Source organism: Cariama cristata, unplaced genomic scaffold, assembly GCF_000690535.1.
Source record: "Cariama cristata isolate BGI_N322 unplaced genomic scaffold, ASM69053v1 scaffold9891, whole genome shotgun sequence".
NCBI classification, from domain to species: domain Eukaryota; kingdom Metazoa; phylum Chordata; class Aves; order Cariamiformes; family Cariamidae; genus Cariama; species Cariama cristata.
Window position 1 is genome coordinate 37808 of NW_009598703.1, and position 22868 is coordinate 60675.

The 22868-nt window shown below is 41.7% G+C and overlaps 1 protein-coding gene across 1 annotated transcript in view; it reads right to left on the reverse strand.

Annotated features, from left to right (window-relative positions):
• Window positions 1-20329, reverse strand: part of HIC2 (hypermethylated in cancer 2) — a 32680-nt gene extending 12351 nt beyond the window's left edge. Inside the window, exon 1 of the mRNA XM_009709399.1 lies at window positions 20260-20329. The gene's annotated coding sequence lies outside the window, so the exon portion shown is untranslated. The remainder of the gene's footprint in view (window positions 1-20259) is intronic.
• Window positions 20330-22868: the final 2539 nt, after the last annotated feature.

A 22868-nucleotide genomic window follows, 5' to 3' on the forward strand; every position in this document is an offset into this window, starting at 1 on the left:
CACTATTCTTGTCAAGGTCAGGGATTTTCTGGTAGTCTTCAAAACACACAAATTACAGTTTTTTGTCGTGAATCAAGACTTAAAACATCTCTCCGTTTAAAAAAGTGGAAGGGGAAGAGCAAGGCAGAGGGGAAGGTACTTTTGCCCAAGATTCGGTTTTGAAAAGGGGATTGGCAGCCTGTGCATGTGCTTTACCCTGTAATCTGAAAGCTCCTCAGGACAGGACGCCTAGAAGCATTTAATACTGAACCATATACACACCCCAGAGCGAAAGAACCAGCGGCTTCCCGCCTCCGTTCCAGTCTGCTCAGCTTCTCCTAAATCAACACTGCCAGAAGGCAAGACAGCACTATAACAAATTAGCACTACTCACAATTTGTTGAAGTTGCTGTTCCATTGTTTGTTTATTTAAAACACGCGCGCACACACCCACCCCCCTCACCCCCCTCCCAAGTTTGCTCTCTGCTGCCATCACCCAAACTCCAGATTTGTAGGCTCAGAGAGAGGCAGGCAGAGGCGGTGCGTTAAACCCGTGCAGAGCAATAGTCACTGCACTGGGACTCTGCTTGGGTTTTGCCCTTTCACTACAAGCAGGACAAAAGAATGCCTACACTGTTCCAGCCTGGAAGATCAAGGTGCTGAAATCTTTATTTCGGCACTTGACTAGGACAGTGGTGTTAAGAAAAAGAAAGAGCCACGGGCTTGAAAGACCCAGCACTAATAAAACTCTTAGTGCTAATGCTATTTATGAACATCCAAGGGATAATCTGCACCCCTTATCAGCCCACAAGATTATAAAATCTTTAAAATAGGAAACATGTTTTACTTCATAAAGCACTGTACAAGTTTGCAAAGCACAATATTAATGGTAATAAATAATTATCAAAGTTGAGCAAAGAGGTGGCTGTAAAACCTGAAGAAGTACCGCCGTTCCCATTTCATTCTGAGCTCTGGGTAGTAATACTGTAGGTTGTCTGGTTGTTCTGACTTGGTTTACTCTTATGGATTAATCCATTTTTACTTTAAGAGATTATTTGGAAAATGTGCTATGCTTTTATTTATACTGGAGAAATTAATGTTTTATCATGAGGTGATCACGACAGGAGTGATTTTAAAAAGCTGTGGTAGATTCTTACCCTTCCACCAAATACATTGTAATCTGCCAGCACGTATCAGTGTGCCAGCAATGATTCCTTTACATTGCATTTCTATCTGCAGGCACTTACTGCGCACAGAGCACCCTGCTATCTGAGCAGTTGCTCATCAGTCGCATCATGTAGCCTATAGAGACAGATTGCTTTCATTTCTCTTAGTTTATACGACATTAAGCTCTGGGCTGCTGCAGGCATGGTTTAAAGGACAGTAAAGACAGCATCGCCACCTCAAACACTTATATGCTTTAATTTAGGGTTTTTCTTCATTTTAGAGACATTTTTCTGGTTTATGAATGCTCTAAATGTTTGCATCTTCTGGCTGCTGTATTATGTGCTGACAGCTGCGTCATCCAAAGCATCTCTGCTAGCCTGGGTTGAGCACGGTTTTGGTTTCTGGACCGGTGAACACTAGATGCCACAGTTACCTCTAGCAGTCTAACAACAATTAAGGAAATTACTAGATTTTATAGTCAGATTGAGACCTTTGCATGGAATTCTGTGGGTGCCAAAACAATTACAATTTTATTCTTCAGATAATCCATGGTTTATCAAATGTTTAAATACTCAACTATTTCAAAAGCTATTCACTTTACATTTTCACCTAAGGAAATTGCTAAGCAATTTGTGCTTTTATTTCCTGTCAGAAAAAAGCCTCAAAGAGCGCAGCAGAATGGATCACCCTCCTTCTTTCAGCACTATTAAAACCATCTCATTGCTAATTATTCTCCTCGAGAATGGGTGTGGGGGAGTGAAAAGCTGGAGCAGGTTCTATTTATAGAAGATAACCTTGGGAAAAACAGGAGGTACCAGTGAAACAGGCACGAGGGGTGAAGTTGTGACAGTGCTGAAACTAGCAGGAGACACAGGTGTACCAGGTGTCTGTGCCAGAGAGCTCTGAGAACACAAATGTGGCCGCACCTCCTGCAAGATTTAAGCTTGGCTGGCAGGTTTCATAGGCACTCAGATGAGAATTCACGGAGACAATTCACATATTTAAAAGCTTGAGCAAGAGTTTAAAAAAAAAAAACCTCCACACTAAAAGGCTATTTTAAAAGTTTGCTGGATCACTTCCCATAGAGCTCTCTCCTCTCAGCAAGGAAAGGAGTTAAAGAAAAAAACAAAAACCCAAACAGAACCAAAACAGAAAAAAACAAACCAGCCAGAGAGACTGAAACCTCCGTTACACAGATGAAACAACTCAGCAGTTTTATAGCTACATGAATAGGATCAGAATCTGGCTAAAGGAGTAATACACGTACAAACTACTGCTAACAGCCACAACAAACACTGATACTATACCTTGGACTAGAAAGAAAAACTAGAATTCTTATGTCTTTACCACTTCCAGCAGAGCCCACTAATATAACAGCATCAAGAGACTCCCAAACGACGCAAAAAGTATGTTTAGTGAGGATATGTTTGGACTAAAACCTCTCTCTTGGCATTGTGCATTCCCAAGCACCTGTATATAGTATCTAGCTGCTTTCAGTCCCTGGCCCATGGCTGTACATTATTCAGCCGCACGCAGCTCTGTCACAGAGAAGGGCTGAATAAATTGTGGCATTGTTATGCTACAGTGCAGGTGCTCCAAAACACACACATCCTGAGGCTCATGAACTTGAGAAGAGATATGCCTCATCAGCCATAGGGATGTTCTGATGCCATCAAGCTTTCTCTGACCCATCAAGTCAGTTCATTTAGGATTAATCTGTTCCCTTCTCCAGGCCTTTTCCTAGCAGGCACCTCATTCAAAGAATATGTTTTAACAGCAGGAAAACCACCCCAAAATCCAAAACCAAACAACTCCTGTCAAGAACCTGAATAAGTGGCATAGGCGGCATCCTTCTTATGATAAGGTATCCTCCATCATGGATGCTAACATGGCTTTCACACATCTTCTTTCCCTGCTATCTCAGTGGAAGAAACCTGACAATAATCCCAAATCCGCAGAGCCTTCCAGGACCAGTCATTGCACACACAGACCCATTCCAGACAATTAAAGTCTTATAACAGAGTATGTAACGTAAAAGCCCGTTTAATCTTGTGCAGGCAAGAAATAGCAGGGACCTGCCTGTAGAAAAATAAAAAAGTATATAGTAATTCATCAAATTGATTTAATACAGCCAGCTGCATGTGAGAATGCTGGCCCAGGAAGAGACAGTCCCAATAGTATGCATTTGCTTACAAATAGGCAAGGTGCTTTGGCACAGCTACTGCATCCTTTGAAAAAGTTGGTTTTAACATGTTGGGAGAGGACTCGGATTTTCCAGCTGCTCTCTAAGCAGGAGGCAATTCAGCAAACACACCCAAGACCTGCAGCAGACACCACTCTAAAATTCGTCTTCATTATGTTCTAATTTTCACACAACTTTTTATTATTTGCAATAGCCAGGGAAAAAGTGCTAATGAAATTTTTCATGTTTCTAAAAACAGAGGAAAGGTCAGGAAAGCACTGTTACATACAATTTTTTTTTTCTCTAGCAGTAACCATAGAGAGTGCAGGGCTGGGGTTTATCACTCACATTTGCCCTGTTGTTCTTGAGCCAACAAATCAAATATGAGTGTCAGGTTTGGTGAGTTTCAAAACAAAAGGTGTATTGGAAGGGAGATTATCGTGGGTTTTTTTAAAGACAGTTATTCATAACAAATAGTGAAATTGTTGAGAAAATAAATTCTGCTTTGCCATCTCACAAATATTACTACTTCTCCCCAGAAGAGACTGAGTCACTGAGAGATATGCGATGCTTCTGACAGGGCTAACAGCTGTGCTGAAATTTACTGAGGTGCCCAAAAATGACTGATGAGTTTGGGTCTTTCAAGGGGATGAATGACACAGCAGAAATTCTTAGTCATGCTAGCTTTCTTCATATGTATTTTTTATTATTATTTGTATAAAACAACCATACTTTTGCCTTTTGTAATGGAAATCAGAAGATACGTAAAGTACACCAGAACTGCAAAAAGGAGTCCCAACTCTGACCGACTCTCATGTGAAAGAAAGGATGATTATTACAATCCACTTTTTTTCTTTAACTTAATTTTTATTTTCCTAAGAAGTGTGAAAAAGCTTTTTTGTTCATTCTGTTTTTAATTGATCATATCATTTGAAGGACTTAGTCAGGAATCTAAAAATCTGCAGAAGGGTTTGTTGGGTGCGGGGATTAGAAAAATAAAAGCCTCATAAAAACAACTCCACTCCCTCCAACACAGGGTTTGTTCCTCTGCTGCACATGCACACTAATGCCCTTTTGCCTCCCCAGGAGAGAAGCAAATCCAAAAGATTTGGCATAAAAAGCCTAGAAGACACTGCACTCAGTTGGACACATGGTGGGGTGGTGCTGGGAAGCAAAGCAGTAGCTGAAATTATATGGGAATAACAACAACATTCACAGAAGTTCCCCTTGGATACCTGTCGGCATGTGGGAATGATGGATTAAGATTGAGTATTTGCATTTCGCAGTCAGATGCCAAGATGCCAAAGCTGGCATGCTAAGGTGTTCTGGTGTTCCTTGAAGGGAGTCTCCAGCCATCAACACTGCATGTATACAGAGCTCTTCTGTTTGCAAGTATCTATTTCTCTCTCTCTAATAGCACACAGATTTTAAATTTTTTTAAATATGTGATCTGGGTTAGTCCTTATAAAAGTAAAGGATTAACAGCTACAGCGTAGCACAGGCAGCTGGGTAAGCTCTGCTGACAGATCCATGCCAACACAATCAACCCCAAATTAATCCTGCACTGTGCTCCCACCCGCATACTGCAAGCAGGTAGTGCCATGGTGCCAGCTTCTTCAGTCAACATGTAGGAGCAAAGAAGGGCCACATTATTACCTCTTCTTTTAAAGGCCACAGTAGAGCATTTTGATCTTTGCATACAATAGGCCCATAGACACCTGAACAATTAGAGTGCAGGACTGAATCCTCTGTCAGACATGGTTTTTAAAATAAAATGTAGCACTTCTGCATCATTGCCCTCTACAACAGACTTCAGTGCTTTCATGTTTTTTGTTTGGGTGGTTTTTTTGGTTTTTTTTTGTTGAAGTGAGCATTACCATTGCCAGAGGAATATTATTTCCCATTATTTTCCCAACTTGGGGGGGAATCAAACCACAGAGAAATCGATCCATCATTACAGATGATGAGGCATCAGGATCTGCTTTAGCCCATCCAAGTTAGGAAAAGGTTAGGTCTTGCCTTCTTCCTGCCTCAGCCCTGGTCTGGCTCAGCCTTACAGCCTCATGTTCTTTAGGGGTACTGCAACCAAGCAGGCAGGAAAGCACAGCCAAGGACCAGGAACACTCAGCAAAGCTGGCTGTAAAGCCAATTCCCACGTGGCAGAAGTCACAGTAGTAATCGAGGATTGTGCTTCAAACTCCAAAACATCCTCCAGTACTCAGGAAGGCTGCTGGCAATAGGTGAAAGATGGTGGCAAGACAGAGGAATAGTGAAGAAAAGGAAGTTCTTGCAAATTACTGCTGACCCTGTGTGGTGCATGTGCAATAAGAAGATGGAGCAGAGCAGCACTTGGACCAGGAGGAGCTTCTGTCCCGTAGAGGAAGGGACAGAAAGGAATACTCCTGCCTGCCTTTGGGCCTGAAATTCTCCTCTCTGTCACCCCAGTTTGCATAGTCAGAAGTGAGATCAATGCCTAACTACATGAGATGCTTCCACTTTGTATGATCTTCATTTCTAGATGCTTAATAGTTGATGACTTCCTCCCTTGGAATCTTGTAACAACCCAGCAAGAATGAAAGTTTAGAGCTTCTCCAAAAAGTCCCCAAAACTCATCAGAAACTGGAATCTGCTGCAGGGCTGCAGTATGTTGTCTCAGCAGATTCAGTGGGTAACGAGGTCTTCTGAAATAAAGTGTAATAAGTGTTTCTGCCTGGACTTGCCAAAAGACCTTAATGCAAATACAACTCCAGGAAAATTAGGGTGGACTCTAGTGGCTGCCTCCCCCTCAGGGTTTTGGTTTTTGTTGTTGGGGTTTTTTTGGGTTTGTTTTCTTCTTTTTTTCCCTTCAGTCCTGATGGAATTCATTACAGTTGCATTTAAACTGAGGTTGTGATTTAAATTTTGTGAAGCAGGCAGGGCAGGTTTGAAAGCCTGATATATCAGAGTTTATGTGCTTCCTGAAGAACAAGGGTGGTTGCAGAGCCTTCCCCAAGGGGTGCCTGGCTGGTCCCCTCACCCTCTTGACATGTTTGCTGTCACACAGGCCACTGGATTTCTGGCAAGTCGAGTAGGCTTGCTCCTTACAACCAAGCAGCCCCAGATTCAAGCATGCCAGTACTTTCCTTGAAGGTATTTACAGTTTACTTTTTAGTGCTACTTTAAGTTCAAAGGGGCTAGTAAAGCCCCATTAAGCCATTTACATCAAACTGGTTAGTTAATTATCCTGTTGCAGGCTTTAAATTAGCAATTTATAACCCCTTCCCTAGAGATGCCAGTATTTGGAAACAACTCAGATGGGACATTTTGCAGGGTGCAGTTAAGGAACAAAAAAAACCACTAAACCCAACCACCCCCCTAAACCCACCACCACCACCCTCCACCAAATAAGTCTCTTCAGCTTTTGGTTGGAAACCGATTAACTCTGAGAGATTCCAGTAGGGACAGCGGTGGGAGAGAGCCCACCATTACCAGCTAACAAGGATGGTGAGGCCATGTCTACTTTAGACTGTCAGCAGCAAAATGTGGTGATGTGCAGAGATACAAAGCTAGCCTGGGAGGCACCACAGCTAGATGAGGATGATGCTTCCCTTACAATGGGGTATTCTGCTTCTTAGTATCATATTCAAAGGTACTTTCACATTCAGATGTACAAAAATGTGTCTGGCCACAAGGAAGGAAAGCAATTTGAGGCTTTGGGGCTGGTCAAACTATGAATGCCAGCATACAGGGACTAAAGAGGACTGTGGATTTTGATCAGCACCTCTGCTCACCCATGCAGGCAAGGAGGCTTTTGCCACACTGCAACCATCTTTCAGGTTAGGACTAACAAGATTCAGATTTATATCCCCTTGCCGTAAGGATCAATGACCTGCTCACAGTGAGCCTACTCCATGGGCCGGGTGAGGCTGGAGCCAAGAAGTCTCCACTCCCAGGAACTTCTTCCTTGCCAACAACATTTCATTTCTGAGAAGGAGGATCTGTTGTCCCCTCAAGAGTCTGGTTGTTCCAGTCCACCCCGCTCAGAATTCAGAGCTGTTGTAGAAGGGAGTAATAACCACCTTCCCCCCTAAATATCTAACTGCCCAAACTAACGATCCTAGAGTAAAACATGCCTCTCACCCTCTCTTCCTTATTTCCACCAGCCGTTATTAGTTCTATAAACAATTGGCATACTGGATGTTTATTGGCAAATTCTATTTAAAATAGATGGGAGGGAAAGACTGTCCAGTTGCTACTATTTTCACACAGTGATCTATCAGGTACAGGAGAATTCTTGGCCTCAATCCTGGAAGCTCTCCCAAACCAACAAGCACTTAAAACCTCACCAAGAGCAGGAATTCATGGAAAGAAAAGGCATGTGGAGTAAGACCAAGGCAAACTAGGAGATTCCACATTAACATCAAAAAAGGCACATAAAGAAGTTTGAGAGAAAATTTCCATTCTACTTGAAAGACAAGACAGATAGATGAAATCAAGTCATATGACAGATCCCATAATTTTTTTCCTCCATCTTAATACATCCCCTTTTCAATGGGGAAAAAAAAAATCTTTTGCCAAACAAGTGTCAGATTAATTTAACAAAGAGAGATAAAAATCTAAGCAAGTTTATTTCTTTATACTACACAACCATGAAATTTGTTTTGCATTCGCTTGCTTTTTCTTCTGTATGGAAAGTAGCCATTTCACAACAATTTTTGGGAAGGGGGGACAGGTGGGAAGAAGAGAGGGAAAGACATTCAGAGATTTCAAACCAAAAGGACAAAATATTTTTGTATAAAATTTGGTAAGATGATATTGCTTTTATGTGATTTACTGCTCCAAATGGCAAGACAGAGGCCTTATAATAAAAATACAGGTAAACACAACATAAAATCTAAATTATCTAAAGGACTGAAAAACCCAGCCCTGCGCATAGATGACATTCTCTGAATTCTCTGCCCTTTCTTGGGAGCAGTTACACCCAAACCATCACTCAGCCCAGGAGCTGTTCTCTCCTGCTAATCGCTCTGGAATCACACACTAAGGTAAAAAAAGTTCAAATGCAAACACTGGTCTGGCCTTTGAAACAGCCCGGTGCTAACAGGCCACGGGATTGCATAATATTAGGGAATTATAAAATAATGTGAAACTGGGGAGAAAGAAGAAAGCAAAGCCCTCCTGTGGATGAAATGAGGGTCTGTCCTGCTCCACCAAAACCTTCCATTTCCAAGGCATTCAATACCCGGGCCTGTGCCCAGAACAGGTGTGTCTCCTTAAATACCTCACATGTCACACTTGTGTCTCATGGATACAGTCCTGTGGGATTATATTAGTACCAGTGCATACCAGCTGTAGCTACCCCCAGCGGTATCCTGTAACTCCTCGCACGGGGGGAGCTGCTCTCCATAGCACGCGGAGCCCCTTGCCGCATGACTTTCTGGAGACAGACAGCGACCCTGCCACTGCAGCTTCAGAGCATTTGTGCTCTGGGGGCCGAACCAGTTCAGGGACAAGCAAAAGACCTCCTCCAGGAGCATGAACCAGGCACAGCCAAGAGAAAGCAGAGGGCCCCAAGTATTCTTTTCTTTCCCTCCTCTGCACTTATTACCAGCAAATTCTCAACTGATTTATGCCAAATAGACACCCTGAAGATTTCCTTTAAATAAAAGAAGATGCACAGCTAACAGAGCAAAGTCCACTCAGCCATTCCCAAGCGGAAAATGCTGACAGAGCACAAGGCAGATATGGCTAGTGCAGGATGAAGGAAGGACAAAGGAGAGTGAGCCTCTTACATCTCTAAGTCAGTGCAGGAAGAGGCACCCCTTGGCAACTTCAGCCTAATTCTTCACCAAGCCTTGGAGGATACTAGCTGCTGGCCTAAGCAGCTGAAAGAGCCAACAAGAAAATTTTTAGGGCAGCAAATGCATTAATGGCATTTTTTGTGTCATATCTTCATGACTGGCACAGATGATAAAAAGAGAAGAGCTACTGGGTTGAGCTATAGCTCTGTATCACAATACAAAGGTATTCTTCAGCCTGAATAAGAGCTGCCCCCATGCCACCCATCTCATGAAAGACACCTTGTAGTACTTAACAGGCAACCAGAGCACCGATGGATGTGAGAGGCTGCTGACCAGCATGCATGGGCTCAGAGGTGGAGGACCACAGGGCCTTATAGGATCCTCCTGTCTTATTCCTCCTTAATGGCACAAGTGCCTTCATTTTCCAGCAAGCGATTCTTGCAACGGCTTTTAGGAGAGAACACGAGTGAGAATGCATGCACCAATCTTGCTAAAAAGTCTAATTTACGAGGGAGGAATCTACCGCATCTGTAAGTTATTCCACTGGTTAATTCATATTTCCAGGTTTGAGCACACATCAGGTTTGTCTGCTCATCCCTACGGTAAATAGCTCCAGGCATCACAAGCAGCCATCAGGGATGAAGGCAGTGCCAAGCTAAATGTTCTTCTGAAGTGGCATAGGTAGAACTTTTTCAGTCCACCTCTGCTTTATAACCCCTAGAGGGCTGGGTGATACAGTGGGTTCAGTGAACCCAACTCATCAGTCCAGTGCAAGTCAGAAGCAGAGGGAAATTCTCACATACTCTGCATACCAGTCATCTGTTCTGGCCATCTCTATCCAAATGAATCCAGAATAAGGCCATTCCATGATACTTCATTCTCAAACAAATGAGCAGGACCCCAGAGCCCCCAAATTCATCTACCCCTAGAAACATGTACACTTCTTACTACTGGCATTTTTCATTTTCAAGAGGTTTCAAGTCCACATCCATAAAAATCAGCATTAAGCGCCTTGTGAACTCTTACTTTTTAACCAACTATTTATTACACTGGGTCTTTGGTTACCAGGGAAATGTCTGTTGCAAATGCCACCCCATGTTCTTAGACACCAGGAGTTTAGATGTTGAACAGTCTCCCATAACCAAGATTTAGCATCCTTACATTTTCTTTATTCTTTGCCAGCCGCAGTGTTAGTGACTTCCTAGCCACTTAGCAGCCAGCCCGGTAAGAGCACTGAACTTTACACGTTTGTCATGAGATCTTAGAACATACGCTGTCACGTCTTTCTCTAGCAACTTGAAACCAAATCACAAGAGTAGGTCTGTGTCCCCAACAGACAAGTGGAGGCCCAGCTGTATTTCATAACTGTGCAATATACAGGATGTGCACTGCCAGAAACCTTGATACTTAGTGACACTTCTAATGTAGAAACAACTATTAAAGAGGCCACTTAAAGAAAATCCCCACATTTAGTACAGGAGTGCAATCATTCACTTCATTTTTCCACAAACAAAAATTTTGGACTTCGTGAAAACCAGGCCTTCATGTGAGCAACCTCTCTGTATACCCAGACAGAGCTGTGTGTTCCAATGGGGAGACAGCAGCACAGGCATTTTCTCTGAAGACTCAGAAAGTCTGTATTTGTAGGTGAGAGCAAAACAAAATAACTCATTTCAAGTAGGAGTAGCTGGGAACAGAGCTGTCCATGAGCCTCTGTACAGGCCTCCATCCGAATGCTCAACTCCCACTCTTGTCAGTACTTGCAAGCATTTAATCCAACTGAGGTTCTTCACCAACCTCCTGCTATTTTGTGACACGCCTGTCTTGGGGCATAAAATCCTAGAGAGCGTCCCCTTAAATCAAATGCATTTGTTATATAATTGAAGAAGTTTTATGGGGGAAAATGGCAAAAATCCTACTGTCATTAAGAAGAAAATTAGTGATCTAATGCATAGCAATGATTAGCCAGATAGTTATCTGTTTTTATTGAGGAACCAGACACATAATTAAGGTGTTTTTTTCTTCAAATAATATATAAACAAATTATTGGAAAGTTTTACACAATATTTTAACCAGTGGAATTTCAGAGTTCAAATAAATTACAAGCTATTTCACTGTTGTACTGTCTGCCTCTAAGATCATAATTAATTTTAATTTTCAGAAGTTACAGTACCAAACATATGACCAGGAGTAAAATACATAAAACCTCTTTAGGGCTCTCTTGCAGTTTGTATCGAATATAGAGAAGACAGGAAAATAGGAGGCCAGGTGCACTTGTCTTCAGAGGCAACTCAAACACCTTGAGAAGTATGTAAACCATGACAAATTCAAAATTCACTTTCTCATTTACATTTTGGGTAATGGAGATGAGAGACAAAGGAAGGGAAGGAAAAACAAAAAAGGGACCAAGTGTTACGTTAGTGACTTGGTACATGAGCACACAGAGGGAGTTTCCTTTATCTGTGTGTCACATCATAGTAAATACAGGAAAAGCCATGGCAATACCATGCCAGCAGCTAAATGTGCTTTTTCTTATTTATTTATTCAGACAGCATCCAATGGTAGAGGAAGGGTGGATTTAAATCAAAGTAATTTAAAGCTACTAAGTTTAATCTTGTTTTACATTTACACTCTAGTTATTTTCATAAAGGGTGATCAGTGGCTGGTACCTACTAAGCCATATTGATTTGCAACTAAATATAGTCTGCTCTCAATTTGGTATTATTTTTTGCTAACCAGAGAGCTGCACTATCTCCAGTTGAAATATTTATTCTATTTTACAGGTATTTATCCAGCTGACAGTTTTCTTCCTTTTATTATTTTTAATAAACAGCCAATGACTTTTATTAGACATTTTATTTTTCTTATTTGAATCATACTGCCTGAAAATTCAAAAAGTAACCATCCATTGAGAATTTTCTGACTTCATTTTTTTATCAAGCATACTAAACATTTAAGTCCGAACATGTTTAACATTTAAAACAAACTCTTTATTAAGGAGAAGTGATCTGGAAATCTGATGATTTAAAACTGAATTCTCATTGCCTTGTCCTTCAAAATCTAGAGCTACCAGACATTTGCATCCCATTATATCTAGTTCTTATTCACCAGCTTAGAAAAGGAAAACAAGCATTCTAAATTTCTTAAGCTTTCACTGTTTTTTCAACTGGAATCCTTTACTGCATTAAATAAATGAAAAAAATAATTATTTTTTTTTTGGCAAAAACAGCCTCAAGGTCTCCCTGCAAAAGCAGCTACATCTATCAAAAGCCCAGTACTTTCTTACAAACTCTTGTTCCTCATGTTTAGGGGCAGACTTTCTGCAGTTGAGCGTTCTGTCTTGCCTTAAACCTTTGGCAGAAGACAAGTAGTGCCTGAATAAAGACAGACCTAAACTCACTAAGATCTATGAAAACTGTTTAAGGCGCCTATTGTAATTTCAAGCAAGTATTTTTTTCCTAGGTATTAAAAAGATTGTTCAATTCAGTAGCTTTTAGCCACTACATGTATGATGCACTTGACTTTTGCTCAATATCCCACAAATCCCTAACATAAAGACTACTAAAACACAAGTGGAAATAAACAACAATGTGGAAAGAGAAACACTCACACACTGTGAAAGCTGGAGGTACTTACCAATTTCTTATATATTAGAGCGAAGTGTTTTTTCCCAAAAAAAAAACCTTAATACATGTGCCACATGTAAAAAGATAAAGCTTAATTTGATATCCAGAAGATAGCAGAGGAACAGAAGACAGACCTTCCCCTGGTCAGACACAATGTTATGTGAGAAGCACAGCAGAAACAGGTATTCATAAAACCTTCCCATGCTACTTCCAAATTCATGTTTGTCTTCACAATCCATGACATTTCTCAAACTATTTCTGCACCAAGTTCCTTATTTGTTTATTCCTTCCCAAGGCAGCACTTCCATTTATAAATTTCACACCTTAATTGCTAGCACAGACCTGGCTGCCTGTCCAGCTTAGAAAACCTGAAATGGAAGTCTTTCCTTTTGCCTGCTGGGGCTCAGGCCTGGGCAGCCTAGCCACTTCTTCTACGGCCACCGCAGAAGGTCCTTGTCATTTCTTTAAAGCAAACACTTCATTAAGTGATGAGGCACAGCTATAAGCTCATACACGGTTTTCTTGTAATAATCTGTGTACACTTACATGAAAGAGTAGAAAGGAATAAAAAGTCAATACATTTACTGCATCCCTGTGGCTGCATGAATGTCGAAGCAAAAGGAACCATTTGTTCTTAAAATCAGGAGACGCTTATCCTCTGAGGAGGTCTGCCTAACAGTTTTCAGTATGTGAAATAAATGCAAATGTCACCTGATTATCCAATGGTTGCTAATAGGCTAACGGTGACTCATATTGCCACTGTCAGAACACACTTCAGTTACATTTTGAGCAAGACCTGTTGCACTTCAGCCAATCTTACAGCAGCCTTAACTGGGAGAGGGGCATCATACACGTAGCTACTGGTTTCTGAATGGCGGAAGATCGTGTTGAAGCTCATCCACAACCACTGGCCAGTAATCTGACCGATGCGATTACAAAAGGAAAAGTAGTAGTGTATTAGACACTGTGCCCTGGTCCTACATCGTGCTGGACAACCCTTATATATGTAGCTTGAACGCTGAGAGAATCTCCCTGGATAATTTACCAGTATTGCTAGATTTCAAGTTGTAGCTAGATAGCAAACACGCAGAACGAATCATTTCATTCTTACTTTTTTTTTTTTTAAAAAAAAGAAAATCTGGATGCGTTGAAGGGATAAAGCCAAAACCTCTTTGCTCCTTACTATAAACGTCAGATATGCTGGCATGGGGTGAGAAGCAAGCAGAGGGAGTAGAACTACACATCCCTTATTTAGAAGGAAGATGGCTTGGTACCTCAGAAATAGTCTAGTAAGAACACTATTTCCCTTACCTAATCAAGTTCCTTGTCCAGTATTAAAGGAAAGTAATCTTTCAGTAGCATTTCAGCCACCTCAAAGGGCAAGTTAAAAACTAACGTAGGGTTTTGATGTTTAAACAAGCTTTTCCAGCAATTACTTGTTAATAGCATCCAGAGGCTCCAAGTAAGAAGCAGGAACCATCGTCCCAAGCAATTTATAGTAGCAATACGCAGAGTGAGGCAGAGGATTTGAAGGGAAGGAAAATGCTGGAGGCAGGGAGAGGGGGGAGGGTTAAAAACCACAAGTAAGATTGCTAAGTATATCCAACATCTGAAAACTGGAATAAAAGCCAATGCCATGCACTAAAGCCCTCTGGAAATATGAACTGTTTAAAAAAAAAAAAAAAAAAGTCATTACTTCCTTGTTTGCCCAATCGGATCAGACCCAGCAGCTTTCCTCCAGCCCGCACTTTAGAGAGCTCCAGCCTTGTGCTACGCCTTTGGCAGCGTGGTGCCCTGGAGTACCCAGGTCTGCCAGGCAATGACAGCTGACAGGTACAAACTCATTTGCCCCAGGGCTGCCTGGCATGTGAACTCAGAAGGGTTCTGTAAGCTGGAAGAGAAATCTCCCAAGAGAAGAAAGAAACTTTCGCTAATTTGCCTAGAAAAGCCTCCTGTAGCCCTCCTCCAGAGAGGTGAGCTGCGTCGTTTGTAAAGTGCGTTATTCACACTCGTGCTGCAGTCCGTACTCCTCCTCGGGGCAGGGGAATGCCACGCTGCAGCGAGCTCTCTTGCTCCCAGGTTCATGTGGAAGCATTCCAAGCTAGTCAGCTTCTGACAGCTCTCCAACTGCTCTTCCACGCTGTATTGCTTTACATTACATTGCTTTCCCTGCCAGGAGGCACTGCTGTATTACAGTACAATCGTCTAGCAAAACATAAAACTGATTTTTTTCACCTCCCAAATACCAACTGACTGTTGCCACTGCAGTCGCAGCTCTAAGCCCTGCTCTGTATTAGACTTTCTGCTTTTGTGCATATACAATAGACTTTAATATCTTCCCTCCTTTTCAGCCTTCTCCCCAGCTTGCTGCTTCTTCCCTCCCTGTCGTGGTCCCCAGTCCTTTCTGCGGAGGGCAGCCATCCTCAGCTTCCAGCCCAAGGTGTCACTACTACTCGAGTTAAAATGCCCAAGCCAGTTCATTAGGTGTATTATCGGGCAACCCAACTGACTGTAGCACCAAACACAAAAAGTGGGAAAAATAACTAGAAACATCATAGTGACTTATAGTTTCATGAACAACCTTAGCTTTTTCTTAAGTCAGAATTTTAATAAGGAAAGCAGGCTACAGAGGCACTTTATAACACACACATTTTTAAGGTATTAGCAGGCATTTGGCTCCTAATTCTCTTCATTTCAGTGTGCTTTACATTACTTGTGGGCTGCAAGGCAGAACTAGTTCCCTGCACTGCAGTGTAGCTAGTTTCCTTTCTAGTTTTGAACTATAAAAATAGCCATATTATAAGAGCAATGATCTAGCTTTGTATTCTTCAGGAGTAGCCAGAAGGGGGGGGGGAGCAGGGGGAAAGCGAGGGGACATGGAGGGAGGAAAAGCAGTGAAAGAGAGTACAGGCAGTCTTTTCGCTTCTTATACCTTGTGCAATTGTTAAAGATCTCCTGATCCAGAGATTGCATCCAGGCCATCACTTTTAATAAGAACTTATCTGTCCTCCATCGATTTTTCAATCTGTTTAGACTTCTGCTATCCATAACACCCTTTGGCAATGAGTTTCACGTGGTAACTGCTGCTTGACAGAGTGCCTCCTCTTTGACTGCTTTGAATCAATTTAGTTAACACAAGAACTGTGAAGAATCACTCCCTACTCCCCTTCCCCACCCCATTCATGGCGGTATAAAACATCCGCAATTTCTATAATAAGTCATCTCTTCTCTACAGCAAAGAGAGAAATCACGTTGACTGACTCAAGACCCATCTTTGACGGTCTTCTCTGAACCTTTCCTGGTGCTCCACTGCCTTCGAGAGATGATAATCAGAACTGCATAGTGTTTAAGGTACTGGCATACCATGAATCTATGTAGCAGCATACTGATAGTTTCTGTTTAGGTAGTTTACCAGCTTGGGATGTTTACCAGCTTGGGTAAACATCCAGAGAGTTTGTTGGTTCTTCAGGGAGTGCAGCATTTCCTCCTAGTTGGCCATTAGTGTCTCTGACAGAACTTTTTGGGGACTTACTTCAGATAGCGCTCTTATGTAGTCCGCTGAGGTGACAGGTGAAATTTTTTATCTCCCAACAACTGATGTCACAGATCTCTCAATTCTGTTTACCCAATTAAAGCCAGTCAAACTCACAGCTTTCAAATCCCTGCCATTTTCCGCCCCTCAAAGTATTCCCAAAAGCATGGCAGTTTGCAACAACGCAAAGTTCACAGCTACTTTCTTTCACCTGTACACCCAGTGCGCAGTCCCACAAGCCAGAGAAGCAGAAACTAGATGGTTCTCCCCAGCAAGCAGGGGGAAGCATTGTTGCATTAAAACCTATACTGACCAGCCAAGGAAACTTTCTTAAGCTTATCCCAGCAAAGTCTTAAGAAATTTCCCAGGTGTCCCGATATAATGAGTGACTGTCCTGAAAGATCAGTCAGACTTGGCACCGTGATGCACAATTTGCTACCCTGCCTAATGAGCCCCTGCTAATCCCAAGAGATGTGCTTCACCAAATATAGCTGTTCCATATAATTGCTTGGCTTATCTCCCCTCTCTTAGCTGAACTACCATGGTTCCAAAAGCCCTGAAAGTTAATGATAGATATACTTGCAGATTAAAATCCGTCTGCCTGTGTAGTGCTATGTGCATCACTTCTTCATAACAGCACTGTCAGTGACAGTGCTCAGCTGCCATTTCTCTATGCTTCTTAGTAGCAGCTCAAACACTGCCAAATTAGCGAATGCTGGGAGCAACATCAGAGCAGTTTGTTTGACCCCAATTTCAGAATTTCTAGGAGGCAGTTGTAATGCACCATGAGAAAGATAACACAAAACAAAGTTATGAGCTGAAACACTGCGTCTCAGCATACCTGACCAGAAAACTGAGCAGGTAATTTGAGCAAACAGACTCCTGTGAACAAGCGGTTAACAAAAGTAGCTCAAGACAGCTTAACAAATTAATAGCACAGACACATTGTACTTCCATAGTTGCAAATCTCTGAATTTGAAAGAGCAAACTATAGAAATAACAAACTTTGTACATCAACAAAACTCTACTACTACTCACAAGCAGAAGACAGCATGCAAAAGCTAGGTGAATAATGTAAGCCAGTTCAGCGTATTGAAATCTAAACCTTCCTTCTGGATATCTCTGATGCATCTTCTGGATGTTTTCTGAACATTTTGCATACAGTGCCTGCAAAAATAACACTGGGTGTGTTAAGTGCTGGGGAAAAGAGTCCCTTTCCTTCTGTTTCCTAAGGAAACTGATGTGGGATAGAACATCACTTATACACAATAGGATGAGAAATTCCACCAAATCCCTTACTGGAGCTCTGACATAAAGGCAATTCAGAAAGTCAGCCAAAGACCTGCCCATACCCATCACCATTACTTTCCAAGACTGGACTGAAAAAAAGTTGCATTTAAGTTTTGTGGTTAACCTCAAATGTTAGTCACCTCAATTTTCTCTTTTGAAATATACACACAATATATACGCACACACCCCGCGTATTTATACACACACACATATAAATCACTTCTGATACTTCTTCTGAAATTCCTATTCTGAGTCTTCTTGAAGTGCTGAGTCTAATGGATGGCTCCCCCAGTTATTTTACCTCTTGTATTATAAAATGCTGCCATCCAACAAGGGATCAGAACCAGCTAGGAGCTTGAATACAGAAAACACAACAGCCTGCTCACAATAAGCAGAAAAGTTGTCAGTGTAAAGCAGTTTACAAAGTGTCCTAAACACTGTTACAAGAAAGTGGGAGTCTGTTCAGAGCTACACCAGGCAGGAAAAAATGTTTGAGTCACAGGGCTAGTTACTTGCCGCTGTTTGGGAAGGCGTGCGCACATGGGTAAGGAAGCAGTTAGTATCTCCTGCCTCACACTGGACTTCCGTCCAGGTCTTGAGCTGCAAAAAGTCAGCATGTACTCTTTGCTCACATCCCCTTTCTTTGCTAAGCAATCGAGAACATGTTACTTAGCTTGAGCATGAGCCAAGAAAACACATTTCTTCTTAGTCTAAAAACATCCAGCTCCAGCTCAACTGGTTTCAGAGAAGATTTAGCTGAGAAGAATGAGGATGCCCTCCTTGAGACAGATGTTCTGGCCTCTTGTGGGCATAACTCTCCCAGCAGGACTTGACAATAATGTTATTGCAGAAAATGCATTTAAGCTCAATTCTGTTAATATGGTGCTCTCCCAGCTGAGACTAGAGGACCTCTGTTCACCTGGCATCCTCTGCATTTATCCTGCCGTTGTTCCAGGAGCGGAACTATTACTGGTGAGGAAAAGTTACCCATAGTAAGGGAATGGGCTCTTCTAAGCTGCAGAAAGGGGTCAACTGGTGAATTTACTTTGCGATTTGAGAAGAGTACTTCTTATCATCTAGGACATTTGCATAAAACAGCTTCCTCAGCTCTTGGTTTAATGAATAAAGGAATCAAATCTTTCAATGCATATGGCAAATAACCACAAAGATTTGTCATCTGAAACAGCTGTACATGGCTCTCTCTCCATACGTGCCATCTACAAGTAAGCATTTCTCAAGCGATCATCTAGGAGAGCTGGAGGTGGGCAGAGCTCAATGCCTAGCCAAGTTAACTTTTCAAGAAAAAATCCGGACAACACAATGCTGAAAGTCTTGGAGATACTTTACAGTGGCTTTGCTGCATTCGGTTTTTCCTCAAACAAATGTTCTTAAGATTTTCTAGCAAGCTGGTAATTTTCCTGCTGTATCAAATTTCTTGATACCTACTAGGGAGAAAATTTAGTTGATATGTTAACATTTGCATGGCGTATTTCTTTGGGCGGGGGGGGGGGGGAATCAAGCAAAGAGGTGAAGAAACTTGCCCCAAAGTCAAAATGCAGCTGCAGAGCTGAGGGGGGACCCCTGTCCTCATTCCCTTAACTCCTTGTCATTTTGCAACTAAAAAAAAAAAGCATAGCCAACAGGCAGTTAGATGAATGACAGACCTGCACAGTGATCTGGCTTCAACCGCTTGAGCTAAAGCTGCTGCTTACAGTCAGTAGCAGAATCACATCCATCTCCTGGCAGGGGCAAGCCCTGAGAGCCGCCTAGCAGGCATACACGGGTGATACACTATAGCCCATGATCTATCCATGGGGTTAGGCAGAAAGCAGTATCCAAGGTACCTATCATGGCAACATCTAAATGCAAGTATCAGAGCACTTTACAGACAAAAAGGTCTTTCCCCGAGGCTGTTTAAAATTTGCATGTTCCTGTGTAGCACTGAAGATAGCAGCAATGGTGATTCATTAAGATAATGATTTAAGTAGGAGGCTTAAGAAAGTCAGGGTGGATTAACATCCAAAGGGCAGCAGTTGGAGCTTCTCCACTCCAGGCTGCCACCTTCCCTTTTAAGGGAAGGGACGAATTCCAAAAGTCAGGAGAACTATGAATGAACAGCAACTGTATCACAACTACAATGCATTAAAGCACAAGAGCACAGTCTGTGCTCCAGCCCATCCTCCTTGGCAAGGTCAAGCACAAAATTTTATGCTGCAGGAAAATTTTCACGGCATTATAAATTATCAGCTTTTCCTTTATTTGATTAGTTTGCTAGTGTAGGTTCTCCTCAAAAAAAGATTGTGCAAATTTCTTTTAAACTAATTTTCTGTCTACCTTAAAAACAATAAAAGTTTTCCTCCAACCAGTTGTCTTTCCCCACTATTGAATAATCAGATGGGTTTGATAAATTGATTGCTCCCACATAATAATGTAAATATACACATTGGAAAAAAAGCACACAAGTCCTTTCCACACCCCAACATTTAATCAAATTGTAATCAGTTATGAGTTGAAACATGCATTCTGTCCGTAGCACGAGGTTAATGCACAGACAGTAACAGGCAGCTCATACTTCATCCCTGCTAAGAGAGAGGCCTTCGTACCGTGGTTTTGATATAATACTTTCAGTTGCCAATTTTGCTATTCTTCTGCTTACTCATAATAGTTGCAATAGGGCATCCTGGTGTACATTGCCCCACTCACCGCTAGCTGTGCTTGGTCTGAACGTCTTCTAGGCACTCTATCCCATGCTGATTCAGTACAGAATAGCTTCCTAGAATGCAATTATAGAAAGAGTAAGGGTTTGTCTTAAAAAGGGATTATTCCAGAACAGCTACTCCTTATTAACTATTCCCAATCACCTCTTTGTTAGGATGTTGAAGTTAATTGGGAATAGCTCTTCTGCTCAGATTTGTAATTTACCTTGGTCTGAATCTATGACCCTGTTTAGATGAGCCCTTAGTCCAGCGTCATACAATCATAGCAATGGCTTCACCAATAAAAATAGACCCACAGTTGCAGTGAAAGTAGAGCTGCTGTGTGGACACATCTCAGCTGAGTTTGTTGTAAGTTGGGCAGATAACAGGATCAAGAAATATGTTTTAAAAAAAAAAATAGTTGTTCCTATAATGTTAGATCTCATCAGTACTGCATGTGACATTTTATACTTTGCAAGTCTCTGGATCTGCTTTGTTCAAACTTGGTTTATTCCTTAGATATATGGAGACCTTAACAGCAGGGAAATTTTGAGTTCTTTAGCTTCTTTGTTTATTAAGTTCTTAGCTTGCAAGATTTCTCATCCAAAAAGGGCTGAGAAAGTACCTGGCACATCTTGGATGCTTATTGAATACATTAAATAAATCAAACGTTTTGTGATAAAATTCCACTCCCCCACACCAAACAGATGTAGGTGCAAGTCAAAGAGGCTTGAAAAATTGCACTGAAATTGATTTTGCTCCAGTTTTCCCCAAAGGAAAAAAATTGTGTGTGGGTTGAGATAAAAACATGGAAAATTTCAGCTATCATGAACAACTGAAAAGAGAAATGGAGGAAAGACAGAAGCCAAAACTGAAGATGACATTCAGAGTGCATAATTTATATTCTCTACAGTGTTCTCTATTACAGGCATTCATGGACTTAGACTTAAGGTGAAAGTCTTTTTCTTGGGCTCGTCACACTTCTAGAGAAAAATGTAAGATGGCTTAATGCTGGACTCTCCTAGCCTACTCAGGGGAAATTGCAAACCATAGGGAAGGTTCTTTGGTTGATTTCAGATTCTGAGAGGCTAGAAAAGATAGGACCCAACATAGCTGAGGATGTCTGTCACAAAGCTGGGGGTAGAGTTACTTATAGACACTTGTCAAGTCCTGCAGCAGAAAAGTCTGAGAAAAATCTTGAACACCTACAACTTAAAATGTATACAAAGCCATCTTATGTTGCATGTGTTATAGGAAGGGAACAGAAACAAAACATACTCCATTAAGGTTACTTCTAGACTGTTAAGAGTCTGACTTGATTTGGTATGCCTGACTGTTAAACATCATCATCTCCGTGATTTTCCATGCCTGAGGTCTGTGCCCAGGCAGTCAGGTTCTGGTGAGGGGCATAGGGCAGAAAGTTTTGGTGGACATAGTTCAGTCATTTCCAAGGACAACAGTGACATCTCAAAGGAGCTCTCTGATGAAGGCAGAACAGAATTCAGTGTTTTGGGGCAGCATTCAAATGCCAGACCCACAAGACCATTTCTTGTGTCCCTGCAAATCCTTATTCATATCAGACCTCCCACATTCACACTGACAAAGCTGGTCCATCCTGTACATGGAGTGGAGCAGAGATCCTGTGTCAAACAATAGCAGGTGATCCAGCCTGCCATTACTTGATTGCAGTATCTGTGTAACTATCAGTCTCCCTTTACATGTAGGCTATCTTAGTCCATGTATGTAATATTTTATAGGCAACTTCGATGGGTTCTTTTCCCCATAGGAGAGAAAGTTAAGAGAGACATGATAGAAAGGGGAAAGGGCAATTATAAATATATGCAAGTCAAATCAAGCAGAAAAGAAAAAAAAAAAAGAGAGAGAGAAGAAGAAACAGAAACCACTTCCAGTCTCTCTCTCCCACAAATTCCACACTCTCACGGCCTCTGGCACCACTTCACAGTAACCCCCAAAAATGTTCATCTGCTCCCACAGCACTAAGAAACAAACAGTGAAACAGGAACAAAGAAGCTCCCACCTAGGATGACCAACATAATCCCCTGACAGCTCATCATGAAGGGAAAACCTTATCATTAAAGCAGAAGAAAAACAAACACACATGCACACATACACAGCTCTACTGCTGTGTGCTATTAGCATCCCCCCCATTTTCTATACGCATCTAATATCAGGAGATTTATATTCAGGCCAAAAGCTCACGCTGGCAGGAGAGGAAAGTACTTTGGAGGGGGGGAAGCCTACAGTTTCTTGGCTTGTGATCAGCAGGCTGGATGCATTCTGTGGAACTAGGCCAAAGCGTTAGTTATTATATTCTAGAGAACATCTGAATCCCAGCTCAAGGGAGCCCAGTTTGCGGCTCTCATTTATGCTGTATATCAATTGAATATCAAACCACATTTTCCGCCTTCTGAATAATAAAGCTTAATAGTTTGGGACTCCCATATGGTCTATTGTTAAAATATTTCCAAACACTGGCTGCTGTTTTATTTCTGAAGGAAAGATTTCTCTTTCCTCTTCAAGCTTTACTTGTTTAAAAGATGCTTGTAGCAAAAGCTAAATATATTAATCTTTGAAATATTTCCAGAGTTTTAAGAA